The sequence below is a fragment of the Apium graveolens genome, chromosome 2 (genome assembly GCF_009905375.1).
Source record: "Apium graveolens cultivar Ventura chromosome 2, ASM990537v1, whole genome shotgun sequence".
In the NCBI taxonomy this organism is placed as follows: domain Eukaryota; kingdom Viridiplantae; phylum Streptophyta; class Magnoliopsida; order Apiales; family Apiaceae; genus Apium; species Apium graveolens.
In genome coordinates, this window is record NC_133648.1 from 180,233,581 (window position 1) to 180,254,686 (window position 21,106).

Here is a 21,106-nt window from a genome sequence, read left to right on the forward strand (position 1 = left end):
AGAGTTCCCATATTGAGACCATCTGAATATCCCATATGGAAGGTGAGGATGACCATATAGAATCAAGGAAGGGCCTCACAAACCAACCAAGCTCACAGTTGCAGTTGCAGGTGAAGCAGCAAAGTCAGTACCAAAGGAAAAGAGTGACTACACTGCTGAAGATATCGCATCAATTGCTAAGGATGCTAAGGTACGACACTTACTGCATAGTGCCATTGATAATGTAATGTGAAACAGGGTAATAAACTACAAGACTGCAAAGGAGATATGGGATGCCTTGGAAACAAGATGTCAGGGAACTGATACGATTAAGAACAGGAAGACAATACTTACTCAAGAGTATGAACACTTTGACTCAAAGGCTAATGAGTCATTGACTGATTTATATGATAGATTTGTCAAACTCTTGAATGATTTGTCACTGGTTGATAAGGAGTTTGATCTTGAAGACTCAAACCTTAAATTCCTGTTGGCTCTTCCTGAAAGCTGGGATTTGAAGGCAACAAAAATAAGAGACAACTATAATCTTGATGAAATGACTCTTGATGAAATTTATGGGATGCTCAAGACTCATGAACTTGAGATGGAACAAAGTTTTGGGAACCACGGACTTAGGGTGTTACTACGTTTTACGATAAAGATTACGAAAAGAGGATTACCTTGTTAATGGTTGATTCCACGCTCTTCTATTGTATTCCCAAATTCCCTTGAGCGAAGTGTGGCCTCCGTCTTCTCAAGTTATCCTCTCTTCTTGCTCCTTGGTGGCTACAATATGTTTTCACACAATTCCAAGCAAGAAGAGAATAAGAATATATATAGGCTAAAATAGGGACCATGGATAATTAGGTTGGGCCTTCTAATTACATCTTGAGCCTAGCCCAATGTAATTAAATATTAATTCAATCCACTATAGAATTAATATTTACACTACCTTACCTAATACCGTAATTTAATTAATTCGGTTCCAATATTATTTGCTTATTAAATTCCCCATGTATAAAATATCATATGTCCATTAATTAAATAAATTACTGATAATTTATTTAATTAATATCTTTTATCCTTGATCATCCACTCAACCTTTATTTAATTATGCCAGAATAAATTCCACCTGCAGGGTTTCACATAATTAAATCTTTTTGAGCTTTCAAGGGGACATCATTAACCCGAATATTATCAGGACATGGATTCCTTTAATAAATAATATCCACCATGTATATAATTCCATCACCCAAAATATAATGATATAATTCAAAAGAATTATTTCATATATAAATCAAAGCATGTAAATAATATACACGTGTCAATTACTATTTCCGGATTAAGAACCTAAGCATTAATAATAACATAGAATCTTAGTTCTCCTTCTTAATCAGTATTAAGGGAACAATTCTAAATTTGATCATGTTCAATATACACAAAGTATACTAGCATTATTTATTAGTCAATATAAACTAATCTAAATAATACTACAGCCATACCAGTGGATTGTCCAACACCACCTGTGTTGTGAACCTTATTATATTATATAATCGTATTTAACAATCTAATATTCTGTATCCCATTTGATACTAGATTGTTCACAATATATAATATTAGACAACATGTAAACATTCAAATGATTCTCAAATAAACTGGCCAGAAATAAATGTACATACTTCAAATAAATATTTTCAATATACACTAATAATCTCCCACTTATACTCAAAATATTCTATGTGTACATCAGTGTTTATTTAATCCACTATTACATAAAAATCTATGTGTCCATCATCTGACTCCTATCGCTTCCATATGCTTGTCAAAAACCTTGGTTGGCAAGCTCTTTGTGAAAGGATCTGCTCGGTTGTCTTCTGATGATATGTGAGCCACAACTATATCCCCTCACTTTACGATTCCTCGTATGAGATGATACTTACGTTCAATATGTTTAGCTGCTTTGTGGTCTTGCGGTTCCTTTGAATTTGCCACATCACCAATGTTATCACAATACACCGTCAAGCTCCTAGGCAAATTAGGTACCACATCTAAGTCCAAAAGGAAGTTCCTGAACCATACAGCCTCCTTGGCAGCCTCAGAGGCCGCCACGTACTCGGCCTCCATGGTGGAGTCTGCAATGCATTTCTGCTTTACACTCCTCCATATAACGGCTCCACCTCCCAAAGTAAAAACATATCCCGAGGTTGATTTCCTCTTATCCCTATCTGATTGGAAATCTGAATCAGTATATCCCAAAGGAAATAGATCTGAGGCCTTGTAAATTAACATATACTCCTTAGTCCTTCTCAGGTACTTGAGTTTAGTTTTTACTGTACTCCAATATTCCTGACCTGGGTTCGACTGATATCTACTAACCATGCCTACAGCAAAGCAGATGTCAGGCTTCGTACATAACATAGCATACATTAAGCTTCCACATGCTGAAGCATAAGAAACTGCTTTCATGCTCTCTATATCCTTAGGTGTCGAAGGACACTGCTTATTAGAAAACCTTTCTTGGAGTTTTGCATGTTAAAACGAGCTAATACTTTATCAATGTAGGGCTCTTGAGATAAGCCAACATCCTTTTCTTGCGATCCCTTATAACTTTTATCCCAAGGATGTATGCCGCTTCACCTAAGTCCTTCATGTCAAATTGTTTGAACAACCATGCCTTTACTGATGACAACATCTCAACATTGTTTCCAATGAGTAAAATATCATCTACATATAGTACTAGAAAAACCACTGCATTACCTTCACTTCTCTTATACATGCAGGATTCGCTTGGACTTTGATGAAATCCATATGACTGGACTGCCTGATCAAAATGAATATTCCAGTCTCTAGAAGCTTGTTTAAGTCCATAAATAGACCTCTTAAGCTTACATACCAGGTGTTCTTGGCCTTCCTTAATGAATCCTTTTAGTTGCTGCATATAGATGGTTTCTTCAAGACTTCCATTAAGAAAAGCTGTCTTGACATCCATTTGCCAAATCTCATAATCGAGATGAGCTGCTATAGATAAAAGAATACGGATTGACTTAAGCATGACTACCGGTGAAAAGGTTTCCTCATAATCGATACCGTCTTTCTGAGTATACCCTTTCGCACCAAGTCTTGCTTTCCAGGCTTTCACCTTTTTATCTAATCCCCTCTTTTTCTTGTAGATCCACTTACATCCAATAGGTTTTATACCTTTGGGTGGTTCCATGAGCTCCCAGACCTGATTAGAATACATTGATTCTATCTCAGATTCCATCGCCTTTTGCCAAAGATCTGCATCTTTGTCTTGTGCTGCCTCTTCGTATGTACGGGGATCATCATCATGTTCACCAGAGACCAAGTCTGAAGACTCTCCCAAAAACATGAATCTATCAGGCTGTTGAACAACCCTCCCACTACGACGAGGCACTGGTGCGGTATTAGTGACAGGTTGTACATTATGTTGTGGTTGTTCTACTTGTACTACAGCTTCATGGGTATTATTTGTCCCTCCCACTAGTTCCTCTAAAATGACACTACTCATGGGTTTGTGATTCATTATATATTCCTCCTCTAAGAATCTTGCATTGGTGCTAACAATGACATCCCGATTCTTCAGACTATAAAATAAATATCCTTTCGTTCCCATGGGGTAGCCTACAAACAACCTTACTTCTGTACGAGATTCTAACTTAGTCGCGTTCTTGTTCAGCACATGTGCTGGACAACCCCATATTCGAATATGTCTTAGACTCGGTTTATCCCCGGTCCACAATTCTAAGGGGGTTTTAGGAACCGACTTAGAAGGTACTAAGTTCAGAAGATAAGCTGATGTCTCTAAGGCATGTCCCCAAAATGACTTGGGTAAATCCGAATAACTCATCATCAATTTAACACTCTCTAAAAGAGTCTGGTTCCTTCTCTCTGCTACACCGTTCTGCTGGGGTGTGCCTGGTGCAGTTAACTGGGATTCTATCCCATTTTCTGATAAATATTCCCTAAATTCTCCAAGCAAGTATTTGCCACTATGATCTGATCGTAGTGACTTGATACTTTTATTAAGTCGCTTCTCCGTTTTAGCTTTGTACTCTTTGAACTTATCAAAGCACTCAGACTTACGATGCAACAAATAAACGTACCCATATCTAGAATAATCATCAATGAAAGTGACGAAATATTCATAACCACCTCTTGCTTGGATATTCATGGGTCCACATAAATCAGAGTGAACCAATTCTAACAGTTGTTTGGCTCTATTCCCTTTTGCCTTGAAAGGCCTATTAGTCATTTTACCTTCCAAGCAGGATTCACAAACTGGAAATGGCTCCACTACCAATGAGCTTAAAGGCCCGTCTACTACCAGTCTTTGAATCATCCTCAAGTTAATATGACCTAATCTCAAGTGCCAAAGATATGTTTGGTTCAAACTAGAAGGTTCCTTTCTTTTAGTAGAGTTAGAAGATGTGTTGTTCAATTCCCTAAATTGCAGTTGTAGTGCAGGTTGACTAGGATTAATTATATACAAATTGTCTTGCAATGTACCAGAACATATAATTCCTTTATTCATCATAATAGAAACATTACGATCCAAACAAACATTATAACCATCCAAAGCAAGTTTAGAAACCGAAATTAAATTCCTTCTAAAAGAAGGTACATAAAGACAATTGTTCAAAACCAAAATCCTATCAGAACCAAAAGATAAATAAATAACTCCTACTGCAACTACTGCTACTTTCGTAGCATCTCCCATGAACACGTATATCTCACCATCTCTAAGCATTCTGGATAGTTGGAACCCCTGCATATATTTACAAACATGATCAGTGGCTCCTGCATCTACACACCAAGTGCTCGTAGATATAGCCGCTATAAATGTTTTTGTAACTAGAGAAAGAGATATACCAGTATTGTTTGTCTTCTTAGGAAGAGGACAATCCTGTTTCCAGTGATCTGACTGTTTGCATCTGAAGCACTTTCCCTTAGGCTTTTTCACACCACCCTGAACTCCCACTGCCTTCACAGCTTTCTGTGTCTGAGCCTTTTTCTTCTTCTTAATACCTTTCGGCTTAGAGGAAGAACCTTTCTCAGCCACATTCACTTGAACACTCTGCCGAAATAATCCTTCAGCTGCCTGAAGTTCTGTCAGCAGTTCCGCGAGACTATACTGCCTCTTGTTCATGTTGTAATTCAAGCGGAACTACTCAAAACTCTTGGACAAGCTCATAAGGATAATGTCAATCTGGGTTTCCCCGTCAAGTTCAGCACCAAGGATCTCTATCTCATTCAGATGCGACATCATCTTGAGAACATGATCCCTTACAGGTGTGCCTTCAGCCATCTGAGTATTTATTAAAGCCTTCATGGCTACTTGCCTAGCAGCCCTATTCTGATCTCCAAAAAGTTCCTTGAGATTAAAGAGCATATCCGAAGCAGTGGCCATAGACTGATGCTGATGCTGCAAAACACCCGACATTGCTGACAGAATGTAACATCGCGACATCTCATCAGCCTTAATCCACCGTTTATAATACTCTTTCTCATCTTCAGGAGCATCAGCAGCAGGCTGTTCAGGCTTGGGTTCATAAGTGCAAAACTTGTACTCCTCAGCAGTCAACACAATGTCCAAATTTCGTTTCCATTCAATATAGTTAGGTCCGGTAAGTTTGTTATCCTTAAGTATGGTGAATAGTGGATTAAAGCCCATTTTATCCTGAGAATCATGCATAAAAACATCACATAAATAAGGGTGCATTAATTATTAAGATCTATTGATTCCTCTAACAATTATTAAAATTTAATGCACTAACATCTAAACACCATAAGCTTCTGGTACGCCACGATGTGTGACATGTATACCACCTAATTTTGTTTAAATGTTACTTCGGTCCTATTACTAAATAATATGCCACGATGGGGTGGACTATATTATTTTTCATAGCTAAGTGTATACCATCATCAAATCTTAAATTATTTAGAATCTATGGAACTTGGTACGCCACGATGGGTGGCGTGTATACCTTCCAATATTCGTAATTTTGCCTTGAATAGAATACTTCAATTCAATATTCATCAATGGTTTGATTTCCAGGTAGTGGAGGAGTCACATCGGTCTCGCTTAAAACCCACAGCCTTACAAGTTCGATGAACTCGTTTTTGACAAAATCGCCCCAAATCAGAAATAAAGAAAATCCGTATTTTATTCCTTTTAAAATTAATTTAAGAAGTTTGTTCTGCTAATTTCTATAACATTCTAGACACCATAAATTACATGCCACGATGGGTGACGTATATATAATTTATATTCGTCTTTATGTTAAATTACCTACAACCAATAATGGAGACCATGGGATTTAATTTCATATTAATTCCCTCTCCCACTTAGAATTTTTTTTATTAAAATTGAGGAATTTTAAAATTAAATGGGGCCCTATGTTGTTATAATTATGTCTAATCATGCATTCAAAATACACACATAATTTTAGCAACATATAACATTTAATTAAAGCAATAAATAAAATTTATGTCCATGTCGTCCTAATTAAGTTAAACATGCAATTTTAAAAGAATTACACACATAATTAACGACACACATAATCAATAAATTAAAGCAATAATTAAAATTTAATGGAAAAAAAATTAAAATAAATTTTCCACTATTATGGCCCTTGAAAAAAAAATCCAGCTCTAAAAAAAAACTTCCCCAAGCGCGCCCCGACGCCCCCAGCAGCCCCAGCAGTCCCAGCAGCCCCAGTAGCCCCAGCAGCCCCAGCTGCCCCAGCAGCCCCAGCTGCCGCAGCGGCCCCAGCAGCCCCAGCTGCCGCAGCGGCCCCAGCAGCCCCAGCTGCCGCAGCGGCCCCAGCGCGCGCGCCTGTTGCTTTTCTGTGAGTTTTGTTTTGATTTTGTTCGATCCAAACATCAACAGCAGCCCCTTGTAATCGCACAGCGGAACAAAAAACTACCGGAATTGATTTCTGATCGCACATAACTATTACAAAATACCCGGAACAATTACAAAAAAAATAGATTTAATACAAAACTAATTTTGTAAAATCTATTTTAACACGATCAACCCTCATGTAAATTACAACCACGATTAAACCACGTGGAAACCAAAACAAAAATTAACCACGATTAAACCACGTGGGATCCAAACACATAATTAAAATATACATGGCCATAATAGTGGATTAACAACCTGCATCAAAAATAATACAAGCAAAACACTATATACACACATATATAATTACGACATGGACATTATATCATAAAACGTAGAACCCATTACCAGGCTCTGATACCAATTGTTGGGAACCACGGACTTAGGGTGTTACTACGTTTTACGATAAAAATTACGAAAAGAGGATTACCTTGTTAATGGTTGATTCCACGCTCTTCTATTGTATTCCCAAATTCCCTTGAGCGAAGTGTGGCCTCCGTCTTCTCAAGTTATCCTCTCTTCTTGCTCCTTGGTGGCTACAATATGTTTTCACACAATTCCAAGCAAGAAGAGAATAAGAATATATATAGGCTACAATAGGGACCATGGATAATTAGGTTGGGCCTTCTAATTACATCTTGAGCCTAGCCCAATGTAATTAAATATTAATTCAATCCACTAAAGAATTAATATTTGCACTACCTTTCCTAATACCGTAATTTAATTAATTCGGTTCCAATATTATTTGCTTATTAAATTCCCCATGTTTAAAATATCATATGTCCATTAATTAAATAAATTACTGATAATTTATTTAATTAATATCTTTTATCCTTGATCATCCACTCAACCTTTATTTAATTATGCCAGAATAAATTCCACCTGTAGGGTTTCACATAATTAAATCTTTTTGAGCTTTCAAGGGGACATCATTAACCCGAATATTATCAGGACATGGATTCCTTTAATAAATAATATCCACCATGTATATAATTCCATCACCCAAAATATAATGATATAATTCAAAAGAATTATTTCATATATAAATCAAAGCATGTAAATAATATACACGTGTCAATTACTATTTCCGGATTAAGAACCTAAGCATTAATAATAACATAGAATCTTAGTTCTCCTTCTTAATCAGTATTAAGGGAACAATTCTAAATTTGATCCTGTTCAACATACACAAAGTATACTAGCATTATTTATTAGTCAATATAAACTAATCTAAATAATACTACAGCCATACAAGTAGATTGTCCAACATCAACTGTGTTGTGAACCTTATTATATTATATAACCGTATTTAACAATCTAATATTCTGTATCCCATTTGATACTAGATTGTTCACAATATATAATATTAGACAACATGTAAACATTCAAATGATTCTCAAATAAACTGGCCAGAAATAAATGTATATACTTCAAATAAATATTTTCAGTATACACTAACACAAAGAAGCAAGAGGAAAGGAGGAAAGTCAAGAATAGTTGCTCTTAAGGATGAAGAAGAATCCCCCAAGGCAGCTACCTCAAGGAAATACAAGGGTAAAGCTCTCTTCACAAAGTCTGATACTGAGTCATCAAGTTCTGATAGTGATGATGATTCAGAATCTGAAAGCTTGTCTGAGACGGATGCTGATGAAGAGATGATGAAGCTGTGTGCTCTTATGGTGAAAGGAATCACGAAGATTTCATACAGAAAGTTCAGGAAGGGAAAGAAGTTTTCCAGGAAAGGTGCAAGTTCTGATAAGAAGAATTTCAGAAAATCTGAGGGCAAAGGAGGAAAGTCTGGCAGAGGAGATTATACAAATGTCAAATGCTACAACTGTGGTGAGAAAGGCCACATATCTCCTGATTGCAAGAAAGTGAAGAGTGATAAAGGCAAGGCTCTTGTCACAAAGAACAAAAGCTGGACAGACACCTCAGATTCTGAAAGTGAGGAAAATTATGTCTTGATGGCAAATGCTGATATGACAAGTGCTGAAAGCAGTTCTGAAGCTGCTGAGTTAAAAGTACCTCAAACTACTTATTCCTTTCATACTGATGATATTAATGAGTTGAGAAGATATCTTAAAACCATGTTCATTAGCTATAAAGATCAAACTTTAACATGTGAAATATTAAGTTCTGAAAATCTTGTTTGCAAAAAGAGGAATGACTATTTAGAAAAAGAGTTAGTCATGTTCCATCAAACTCAGAAAGATAGAGATGATGCTTTCCTTGTTAGAGATGAACTGCTTAAAATGAATGAATCTCTAAAAGCTGAGTTAGAAAAGGAAAGAGAGATTATCAGGACTTGGACTAACTCTGGAAGAACAACTCAGAATTTGTTAAGTAGTGAAAACTGGAAAGAGGGCTTAGGTTATGGAGATGATAAGAATGATAAAAGAACTGTAGATATTAAGTCTATAGTTGTTAAACAAAAGTCAAAGTTAAAACATGTTAAGTTTGTAGCTATAAAGTCTGATACTGAAAAATCAGAAGTTAAAAAGGAATTAACTTCTGACAAACTAAAACAGGAAAAGACAACTGAAGTAAACGTAGGCTTAATGATGAAGAAGCAGCTTAAGCATAAGCTGAAAGATGTTAAGAATGCAAACAAGGTAAAATCACCTAGAAAAAATAGGAATGGAAAGGAAGGTGTGAATAAAAGCAATGATTATAAACCTGTTCCTGATGCAACTAGAAAAACATGTCATAACTGTGGAAGTTCTAACCATCTGGCTTCTTTTTGCAGGAAGAATAAGAACATAAACTCCTTACCTTCAAAGTCAGGAGTTAAGAGTCAGTCTGTTAGATATAAGCCACAAAATCCTTGTTTTCATTGTGGTAGTTTATGGCATTCCATTTATACTTGTAAGGAATATCATAGTCTGTACCATGATTATTATCAGATAAAACCTTCTTTAAAGAAAGTTAGCAATGTTTCTTCTAGTGTAAGTTCTGATTCAAAGTCTGATAGTGTAAATTCTGATAAGAAAAATGTTAACATAAACTCTGATGCTAAATCCGCTGCAAATATTAACAAACTTAATAAGGCCAAAGGATCCAAGCAAATCTGGGTCCTTAAAACTAATCATTAGTGGTCTTTGTGATTGCAGGGCAACAGGAAAAACATCCTAGTTCTGGACAGTGGATGTTCAGGACATATGACTTGAAATAAAGCCCTGCTATTAGACTTTGTGGACAAGGCTGGCCCAAGTGTTTCTTATGGAGATGGCAACATTGGAAAAACATTGAGATATGGCAATATCAATCTTGGGAATGTCATCATAAAAGAAGTAGCTCTGGTCTCAGGACTTAAACACAATCTGCTGAGTGTCAGTCAAATCTGTGATAGAGGTTATCATGTGGATTTATTTGAAGAACACTGTGAAGTTGTAAGCAAATCTACAGGTAAATTTGTTCTGCAAGGATACAGGCGTGGTAACATTTATGAAGCCAAGCTTTCAATAAGTACCGATGGTTCTGCAATCTGTCTGATGAGTAGAGCATCAATTGAAGAAAGCTGGAATTGGCACAAGAAACTCTCTCATTTAAATTTCAACAATATAAATGAACTAGTCAAGAAAGATCTTGTGAGAGGACTGCCAAAGTCAGTATTTGCTCCTGATGGCCTTTGTGATTCTTGTCAGAAGGCTAAACAAAGGAAATCCTCATTCAAGAGCAAGACTGAATCATCAATTCTTGAGCCTTATCACATACTACATGTTGATCTATTTGGTCCAGTAAATGTCATGTCTATTGCAAAGAAGAAATATGCTATGGTCATAGTGGATGAGTTCACCAGATACACATGGGTGTATTTCTTGCACACAAAAAGTGAAACTGCATCTATCTTGATTGATCATGTCAGGCAACTGGATAAATTGGTCAAAAATTATGTGAAAATAATAAGAAGTGATAATGGTACTGAGTTCAAGAATATGATAATGGAAGAGTTTTGCAACAACCATGGAATCAAGCAGGAATTTCTGCTCCCGGAATTCCACAGCAAAATGGAGTTGTTGAAAGAAAGAATAGAACTCTCATTGAAGATGCACGTACAATGCTTGATAAAGCAAAGCTTCCAACCTATTTCTGGGCTGAAGCTGTGCAGACTGCTTGTTTTACTCAGAATGCAACACTAATTAACAAGCATGGAAAGACACCATATGGGATGGTGAAGAAAAAAAAGCCAAATCTGAAGTATTTTCACATATTTGGATGCAAGTGTTTTGTTCTTAAGACTCATCCTGAACAGCTATCCAAATTTGATCTAAAAGCTGATGAAGGAATCTTTGTTGGATATCCACTTTCCAAAAAAGCCTTCAGAGTATATAACTTGAGAACAAGAGTGGTCATGGAATCTATCAATGTCTCTTTTGATGATAAGAAGATTTCTGGACTTGAAGATTTCAATGATCATGATCAGCTGAGATTTGAAAATGAAGACTTAAATTCTGATACTGAAAATCCTGACAGTCTAAATTCTGATACTGCAAACTCTGATGGATTAAACTCTAATGTTATTAAAACTGTGGTGACTACGCCAAAGGAAGATGCACCTATGCAGGGGGGGCATACTCAAGATACAACCACATCTCAAGAAGCATCTGAACATAAATCTGGCTCTTCAAGTTCTGATTCGTCAAGCTCTGATAAGCCAAGTTCTGATAATTCTGAAAACTTAAATTTTGAAGAATCCAACTCAGAGAGCATAGTTTCAGGGGGAGCATCAGAAAATGTTGATGAAGATTGCATGGATCACGGGGGAGCATTCAGTTCTAGAGAAAACCTTCCATCTGCAAGAAAGTGGACTAAATCACATACACCTGACTTAATAATCGGAAATCCTGATGCAGGTGTCAGAACTAGAACAGCTACTTCGAGTGAATGTCTTTACAATTCTTTTCTCTCTCAGACTGAACCAAAGAAAGTGGAAGAAGCTCTTCAAGATGTTGATTGGGTGCAAGCAATGCAGGAAGAGTTAAATGAATTTGAAAGAAACAAAGTATGGACCCTAGTGCCAAGACCAAAGAACAAATCTGTTGTTGGTACAAAGTGGGTATTCAGAAACAAAACTGATAGTGATGGCATAATTACAAGAAATAAGGCAAGGTTGGTTGCAAAAGGATATTCTCAACATGAGGGAATTGACTATGATAAAACATTTGCACCAGTTGCTAGATTGGAAGCCATAAGGATATTTTTGGCTTATGCTGCTCACAAAAAGTTTAATGTCTTTCAAATGGATATGAAAAATGCTTTTCTCAATGGAGAATTGGAGGAGGAAGTATATGTTGAACAACCTCCAGGCTTTGTAGATCCCAAATATCCTAATCATGTCTACAGGCTTGATAAAGCACTTTATGGCCTTAAGCAAGCTCCGAGAGCATGGTATGAGACTTTAGCTCAGTTTTTTCTGGAAAGTGGATTTAACAGAGGAACTGTAGACAAAACACTGTTCTACCTCAACCATGGAAAGGACTTACTTCGGGTTCAGATATATGTTGATGATATCATCTTTGGTTCTACAAATGACAGACTTTGCAAGAAGTTTACCAAACTGATGCAGTCAAGATATCAAATGAGTATGATGGGGGAACTTAGCTATTTTCTGGGCTTTCAAGTCAAGCAGAATGAAGAAGGCACTTTTATTTGTCAAACCAAGTACACCAGAAATTTGTGGAAGAAATTTGGAATGCAAGATTGTTCAAGTGCATCCACTCCCATGGCCACTACAACAAAACTAGATAAGGATACTGGTAAATCAGTAGATATCACTGATTACGGAGGTATGATTGGCTCTCTACTCTATCTAACTGCTAGTAGACCTGATATCATGTATGCTACCTGTCTTTGTGCAAGATTTCAAGCAAATCCAAGAGAACCTCACTTAACAGCTGTGAAAATAATTTTCAAGTATCTAAAGGGAACAGCTGATCTGGGATTGTGGTATCCCAGAGAATCAGATTTTAAACTAATAGGTTACTCATATGCAAATTTTGCAGGTTGCAAAATTGACAGGAAAAGCACAAGTGGAAGCTGCCAATTTCTTGGAGGCAGATTGGTTTCTTGGTTTAGCAAGAAACAAAAGTCAATTTCCACATCAACTGCAGAAGCAGAGTACATTGCTGCAGGAAGCTGTTGTGTACAGATTCTTTGGATGAAGAATCAGTTACTGGATTATGGGTTAACATATTTTAAAATCCCTATATACTGTGATAATCAAAGTGCTATTGCTATGACAGGTAATCCAGTTCAACACTCAATGACAAAATACATCAGCATTAGGTACCACTTCATAAGGGAACATTAGGTTCCAACAGATCAACAACTAGCAGATATCTTCACAAAACCACTGTGTGAAGCTACTTTTACAAGATTGGTAAATGAACTTGGAATGGTTTCAGGTTCTTTCTCTAAATCTGCTTAGTTTTTGTTGTGATGCATCAAACTTTATGATCAGTATTTTCAGAAATTACTCTCTTTGTGTATTCTGTGCTTAATTGAAAATTGCCTAAGTACTGATTGTTGTCTGATGTGTATTTCTAAACTCTGATAGTGATATGTCTGTTTATGTTCCTATTCAATCCTATGAGGATAACTGTGCTAGATACTGACCTAGTAGTCTTCAATATACTAGAGATCTCATATTAGAAGTAGTTATTTATGTTGAAATCCATTGACACAAGCAAATTCTGATATTGAGCTTAGTTAAGTTTACTTTGTCTATCTTATTACTAAGTCGAAAACTAGAAGAATGCTTCTCATCTGTTAAGTTCTGATTTAGTAAATCTGTTGAATGTACTAAGTGCTGATAAACCTCACTTATCAAAAGAAAAAGAAAAGAAAAAGAAATAAAAATCAGGTACTCCTTTGAGGTCTAGAGTAAAAATGTGGAAGGGACGACCCAATTGCATTGCTGGTATTAAGTAATATGCATCAGAAAAGCAAATAATTATTTTTCTTGGTGACTTTTCACACTCTATGATTACTGGAGAAATACTCGGTTAATAGCATAAATTCTGATAAGTAGTCGTGACTCACTTACATTGAGAAGCAACTGTAAAATGGAATTTCAAAAGATGCATAAAATAAGCACAAAACAGTTGAGGTGGACTCATGCATGAACTCATTCAATAGTAGACTTCAGAATACTGACAGATTTTAAGTAAAGTTTTAATTAAGCCTTATTTCTAAGATGTCCTGAAGTGAATCAGACCTTACTCTTTGTCTGATATTTTGCTTAATGCACACACTTACACTCCATATGAATAATGAAAATTTCTGTGGTGATCAATGTTCTTTTAGATGAACAGTTTATGTGTCAGATTGCATAAATTCTGAGGACAAGTTCTGATGGAAGTTCTGCTTAATAAGTTCTGAAGAACCGAACTCAGAATTTGTGTGAAGAATCACAAAGGTAAGCATTCATTTTTAGAGTTAAGAAATCATGTTCTGATTACTGTTAAGTTCTGATATAAGTCTAAGTGCTATTATTAAATTCTGATCCTCTACTTGACTTATTTGTGGTTAAAATTTGAAACAGTCCTATTTTTACTCAGAATATGAACGGGTAAGATATTAACAGTCAATACAATTAGGGTTAGTAGAACACGTACATGCACAGTAATTTTTTTTACTTGTTTGTTGTGCGCATTAAACCCTGTTTTACTTTTCCAATGACCGTTTTTCTTCTTCCCAAGTCTAGGGAGACAAGGTAGAATTATTTCTACCTGTCAGCATTAAATTTCCTTGTGTCTCCTGGCATTCTCTTGCCTATATAAACCAACACCTCAAATCAGTCTACACATCATTTCTTTTCTCACATACTCACTCTTCTTTCCTTCATACCAACACAAACATGGTCAACTACAATATGTTTTTGAACTATGAGACCTTCAACATGGAGCTGAGCTGTGAGGACTGGCAGCAGGAATGGCACGTAACTGTCATTCCTGATGAGATTTGGGACTCGGTTCCCCAGGAGGTTCTCACACACCTCCTGTTCTTTTACATGGACTACCATCGCCATTTGGAGCGATTGGAAGAAGAAAGGCTGGAAGCTCTCCGCCAACAAGAGCGAATCATTCAACTCGCTATTCTTTTTGTAGAGAGTCGGAAGAAGAAATAATTTGTTTTCTTCTTCCTGTTTTTCTTCATCGTCAGCTTTGTCTGGCTTCTTAGCCAAGGACAAAAGCTGTTGATGTTAGGTTTAGAAGCTTAGGACAATCCTGTAATGCTCTGATGTAATTTCAATTTCATGGATGTATTCTCTTAATATATTAATGGAATTTCTTATTTTTGCAAGATTCTATTTCTGAGATGTTTGCAATTTTACTACACTGTTAAATCCTGATATATCCATAATTTGATGACCATTTTTAATTTTTTATTTAAATTAAGTTCTGATTTTAAAATATCAATACTTGTTTACCTGATTTATTTTTTGGTCATTCTCACACTTGATTTTTTTTTCAAAATATTGATTTTGCAGTAACAATGATTAATTAAGTGGGAACTGTTTAAATTTTGAATTAAAACTGACTTACCTTAATAAATGGGATTACTAGGTAAGTGGAACGGTTTTTCCTTGAAAAACTGAATGTGATAAGTAATGATTATTGTTTTCCCGTGCCCATTAACTATTCATTATTGCTGCATGTCTGACAGGTGTCCAACGGTTATTTTTTTAACAAAGTATAAGTAAGAGAGAGAGAAGATTATAGAATCTTTTATTTACTTTTACACTTTATCTCTCTTTCTTTGCTTTTACTCTCTCTCATCTCCTGACGTTGTTTTTTCATACAAATATTTTATCAAACACCTTACAGGCAATCTTAATTTTAAATTTTTCTCATGGCACCTAAGGATTTGATCATCGATGGAGCTAAGTTCGTTCCCAACAACTATGCTGCAATCCTAAACCATGATGAAGCTCCGTCTGAGTTGCATTTTGTGCAAGTTCTTCTTGCACACAGTGAAATTGGGTATGCATTGACCCAACCTTCAGTCTTTTCAAGCCAACAAGTTCTGACGTTTTGGCGGACTGGGCATTTTGATAATGGTGGTGCTAATGGTACTCCCAGCATTGTTTTTGAAGTGGATGATTCTGAACATGTGGTAACTCCTGGAACAGTTCGCAAGGCTTTACATTTACCAGAAGGCTGCATTTTCTCAACACCGGAGGAACCAGCTCTATAACAGCTCATGGCCAATTTGGGGTATGAGAAGAGTTTGGCCAAGCTTGGACAGTTGAAACGAGCACATATCAGAAAGGAATGGAGCTTTTTCTTCGACTACATCACTAAAGCATTCGGCAATAAGTGTTCCAACTTTGATGCCATTCCAATAATGAGTCAGCACATCGGGTATGCCATTATTAACCAAACTCATTTTGATTTTGCAAGTGTTGTGCTAGGTTTTATAGGGGATAGGAGGACAGAGGATAAAAATGTAGTTTACTTTGCTAGATTCTGTCAGCTTATATATACCTTTTGCTGTGCTGATGACCCTCAACTAGCCAGTTCTTTAATTCCACCTTTTAAACTTGCAAAACGGGCTTTTAATGACTTGGTAAATGCTGACCTTAAGAAAATGGTGGTTAGACCTTTACAGATACCTCAGTCTGTAAAACAGATCCTGGTAAATGCTGATCCTCAAACCTATAGATCTGTTTATCCAGATGTTCAATCTACCACCACATCTGAAATATCACACCAACCATCAGAACAAACCATAGATACATCTATACCTCAACCCTCCCTCAGAACATATCTTAAAACATATCTCACACCTTCACAGACAGCTCAACCTTCATCCTCAGCACCTACTGTGAAGCCTTCATCTTCCAAGCCCAAGAGGACAAAGACTGTTCCTCAGACACCACAGAAGAGAAGGAGGATTGTTCTGAGAGATGAGTCTGATAGTGAGGAACAGGTTTCTGTATCAGAACCTGTTGTTACAGAAGCTGAGAAGGTCCCTTCTCAGAAGGATTCTCGAATTGGGGGATCTAAGCTTCTCAAAAGGCTTAGAAGAATGACTTCTGCTGAACCTCCCAAGGAATCCCCACCTTCTAAGAGATACAAGAAACAGAGAGCTAAAAGGCCAGCTTCAGATGATGAGGAAGCAGCAACTAAGGAAGGATGTGACGGCCTCAACCCCGGGGTCAGGGGTTGACGTCACCAAAAATATGATAAATTATAACAAAACTACTAAATAAACTTTATTATAATACACGACCCCAACCAGGAGCCGACACAGGTTCAAGTATTATTTAGGTTACAACACACACACTAATTTATTCAAAACTAGACACTCTCCCTTATTACAGCAACTCATCAGACCTCAGGGCCTGATACAAACTACCTCAGAGGAGCCGGGACCGGAGGCTAACACTCTACGTTGAGCTAGTCTTCTAGACATCTGCAATAAATAATACAAAACAAGCTGCAAGGGTGAGCAATCCATTGCCCAACAGTACCTCTATATGAATAATAAGTAACAGGATGTATGAAATAGTATAGGAACAGATATTAAACTGATATATGAAAAATCCATAAAACAGGTATAAACTGGATATCGAAACTAGCATGCTTTGCAAAATAACATCATTTGTAGTGTGCTGTGTAAAAAAAAATACCAGAGTTCAAGTTTAGCATGCTATTTCCTTTCCAAAACCATTGTCCATTGCTGGACCCATAAATCACATGTCCCGTTACGGGGACTATAAACCATTTATTCCGTTTCGGGAACCATTAAACCTTTATCAGATATATAAAAGAGGATGAATTCTAGGGACAGCTGATCAGTCTATCCCACCACAAGTTTCGTTCCAGAACTCAGAGACTAGCTAGGCCTCTGTCATGCTGGACTAAGCGGCCGACCAGTGCGTGCATCCGACTTAGCCTCTTACGCCACCATGCTGGGCCGTTACCTAATAATGGACCTCTTATGCCAACTGACCACCCAATATCTGATTTATTTTTATCCAGTTTCCAAAACCATTTACACATATCTCCTTTTTAAACAATTATAACACACATTCTAAAAATCCCTTTTTAAATTTTTAATCACAATCTAGAGATAGGCATTTTCAGAAGTTACTTTTTCCCCAAAACCTCGTTCAGTAAAACATATTTAAATACGGGGAATACGTAACTTAAAACGTTATGTTCCAGTACGTAATTCAAATCAACAACCATTCATATATACTGAACTGTAAAAGATTAGTTCAGGGGTACTTGCCTTGCGAAGCTTTGTACTAACTCTTGGCTTAACTCTAATTGACTTCAACTACCGGGTCCTTTGACTCGAACCTACGAAATCAAAACAACCTAGGTTAAATGACCGATTGTGCTTGACTTTTCCTCACTAATAATTATCTAACGATATAATTCCCGACTCGCATGCATATTAATAACAATAATATATATGCAATAATAGTGCACATAACAATCATGGGTTAATTTGTATTAAACGAGATTTATGTACTCGATTTATAATTTAAGGAAATTTTTAGAAAAATTTGGACATCGACTCTTCTGTTTATAGGCCTACCCTTCGAAACTTCAATCGACGCCAAATCCCAACAAAACAATTCAAATCGCCACATAACTAAATTTTTTTAGTCCCGAAAACAATTTATATAACTCATTTTAATTATTAAAATATTTAGGACTCGGAACAACGTCATCACCGTCCACCATCCGCTCGTAAAAAGTCATCGCGGACGGCAGCAAAATTTCGCGGGTACCCAATTAATTCTCGGGTTCCCAACACGAAACTCCGCCGATTAATTCTCGGCAAGGACAGGCGACACCGCCACACAACAGCAACACGGAAGCAAAACACACACACACACATACTCACACACGTACACATATACTCACACATACACACACACATATATAAATATATATATATACAGAGGCGAATCGAAGGCAGGGACCAACCGGAAAAATAACGGCCGGAACACGGCGAACAACAGCAAGAAACAGGAAAGCAAAGAGAAAGAACAGAGAAGATAGGGAGAATGATGAGATTATTCGAGAGAGAGAGAGAGACCGGGTCGAATTAACCGAAAGGAAAAGAAATGCCCCCTCCTTCTGTTAAGCCGCGTGTCCAATAAAAAGGAACACGTGGCTACTTCCAAGACTGGACAAAATTTTTATAACACTGAATCGTAAAATTGGCGATACATACCGCGCGCGAGAGTTAGTCGGAAAAATTCCAAAATAGTCTTAAAATGTCACAAATATCCCGAAGTTTGTAAAAACATAGATTTTGAAATTTTAAGAAAATTTTCAAAACGCAACTTATACCCGCTTTTAGCCTTTAAATGAAACCATGCGCGGGTAAGTTTAATCCCGAAAATTTCCAAAATAATTTTTAAAATTCTCAGAATATTATGAACCTAATAAAATCATTCAAAAATAAATAATTAACAGAATATTGATTTGTAAATTTTATAAAATCCCAGAAATAGTCCTTAAAATTTTAGAATCATAAAAAAAAATTTAGAGGCAACCTAGATAGCTTTTAAAAATAAGATTGTCGTAAAATCATTTTTAAAAGTGAAATCAAAATAAAATGGTGCAGCAACTAATTATGAAAACACACCACGCAATCCAACAATCACCTATAAACAATAATAAATCAGAAACAGGGACCAAAATTAATACAAAATTATTTATTCAATATATTTATGCAATAATTGCATATTTAAATATTACATAAATATACGAGTCGTTATATCCTTCCCCCCTTAAAAAGGTTCTGTCCTCAGAATCTTTACTAATTAAATAAGTGAGGATATTTGTCAAGCATATCTGATTCTAGTTCACAGGTAGACTCTTCTACCCTAGGGTTTCTCCAAAGTACTTTAACTATAGGGATAGATTTATTTCTAAGTACACGCTCCTTACGATCTAATATCTGGATTGGCTGCTCCACATAGGATAAATCCGATTGAAGCTCGATCGGTTCATATTCAATTACTTGATTCGAGGTAGGAATGTACGGCTTCAACATGGACACATGAAATACATTATGGATATGCTGCCACTGCGGGGGTAGAGCTATCTCGTATGCCACTTTTCCTATTTGCTTCAAAACTTCAAATGGTCCTATATATCTCGGACTCAGTTTACCTTTCTGACCGAATCGAATCAATCCTTTCCATGGCAAAACTTTTAGTAATACCAATGATCCTATTTTAAAACTTATGTCCTTTCGATGTAAATCTGCATTCTTTTTCTGTCTATCAGAGCGGCTTCCAATCTTTTCCGAATTAACACCACTGCTTCTTTTGTCTGCTACACTAATTCAGGTCCTAACACTTTCTTTTCTCCTACCTCATCCCAGTATAGAGGTGATCTACACTTTCGTCTATATAAAGCTTCGTAGGGTGGCATTCCAATACTGGCATAGTAGATGTTATTATAGGAAAATTCTATTAATGGTAAATGATCGTCCCAACTTCCCTTGAAATCCAAAGCACATACCCTTAACATATCTTCGATTGTCTGGATCGTTCTCTCACTCTGGCCATCAGTTTGAGGATGATAAGCGGTGCTCATATTTAACTTAGTTCCTAAACACTCTTGTAACTTTGTCCAAAACCTCGAATTAAATCTTGGATCTCGATCTGATACTATAGACACAGGTACCCCATGCTTGGAAACTATCTCATCTAAATATATTTTAACTAGCTTTTCCAGAGAATACTTTTCATTAATTGGGAGGAAATGCACTGACTTGGTCAATCTATCAATGATTACCCAAATGGCATCGTGATTCGATCTTCTCCTTGGCAAGCCTACCACAAAATCCATTGCAATTTCTTCCCACTTCCATTGTGGAATTTCCAGAGGCTGCAACAATCCACTGGGCCTTTGGTGCTCTGCTTTTACTCTCTGACACACATGACACTTGCTAACCCACTCCGCAATCTCTTTCTTCATTCCTGGCCACCAGAAGTGTTTCTTTAAATCTTGGTACATCTTCGTGCTACCAGGATGAATAGAAAACCTAGAATTGTGTGCTTCATGCAATATTTCATTCTTCAGTTCTTCTACATTAGGAATCCAGATGCGAGAGGAAAACTTATATAGACCGCGGTTATCCTTTTGAGTACATATTCTTCTCCGGTCAGATCTTCCGATTCTCGTTCCATAACTCCTTTTTGACCTCTTTTAATCTTTTCCA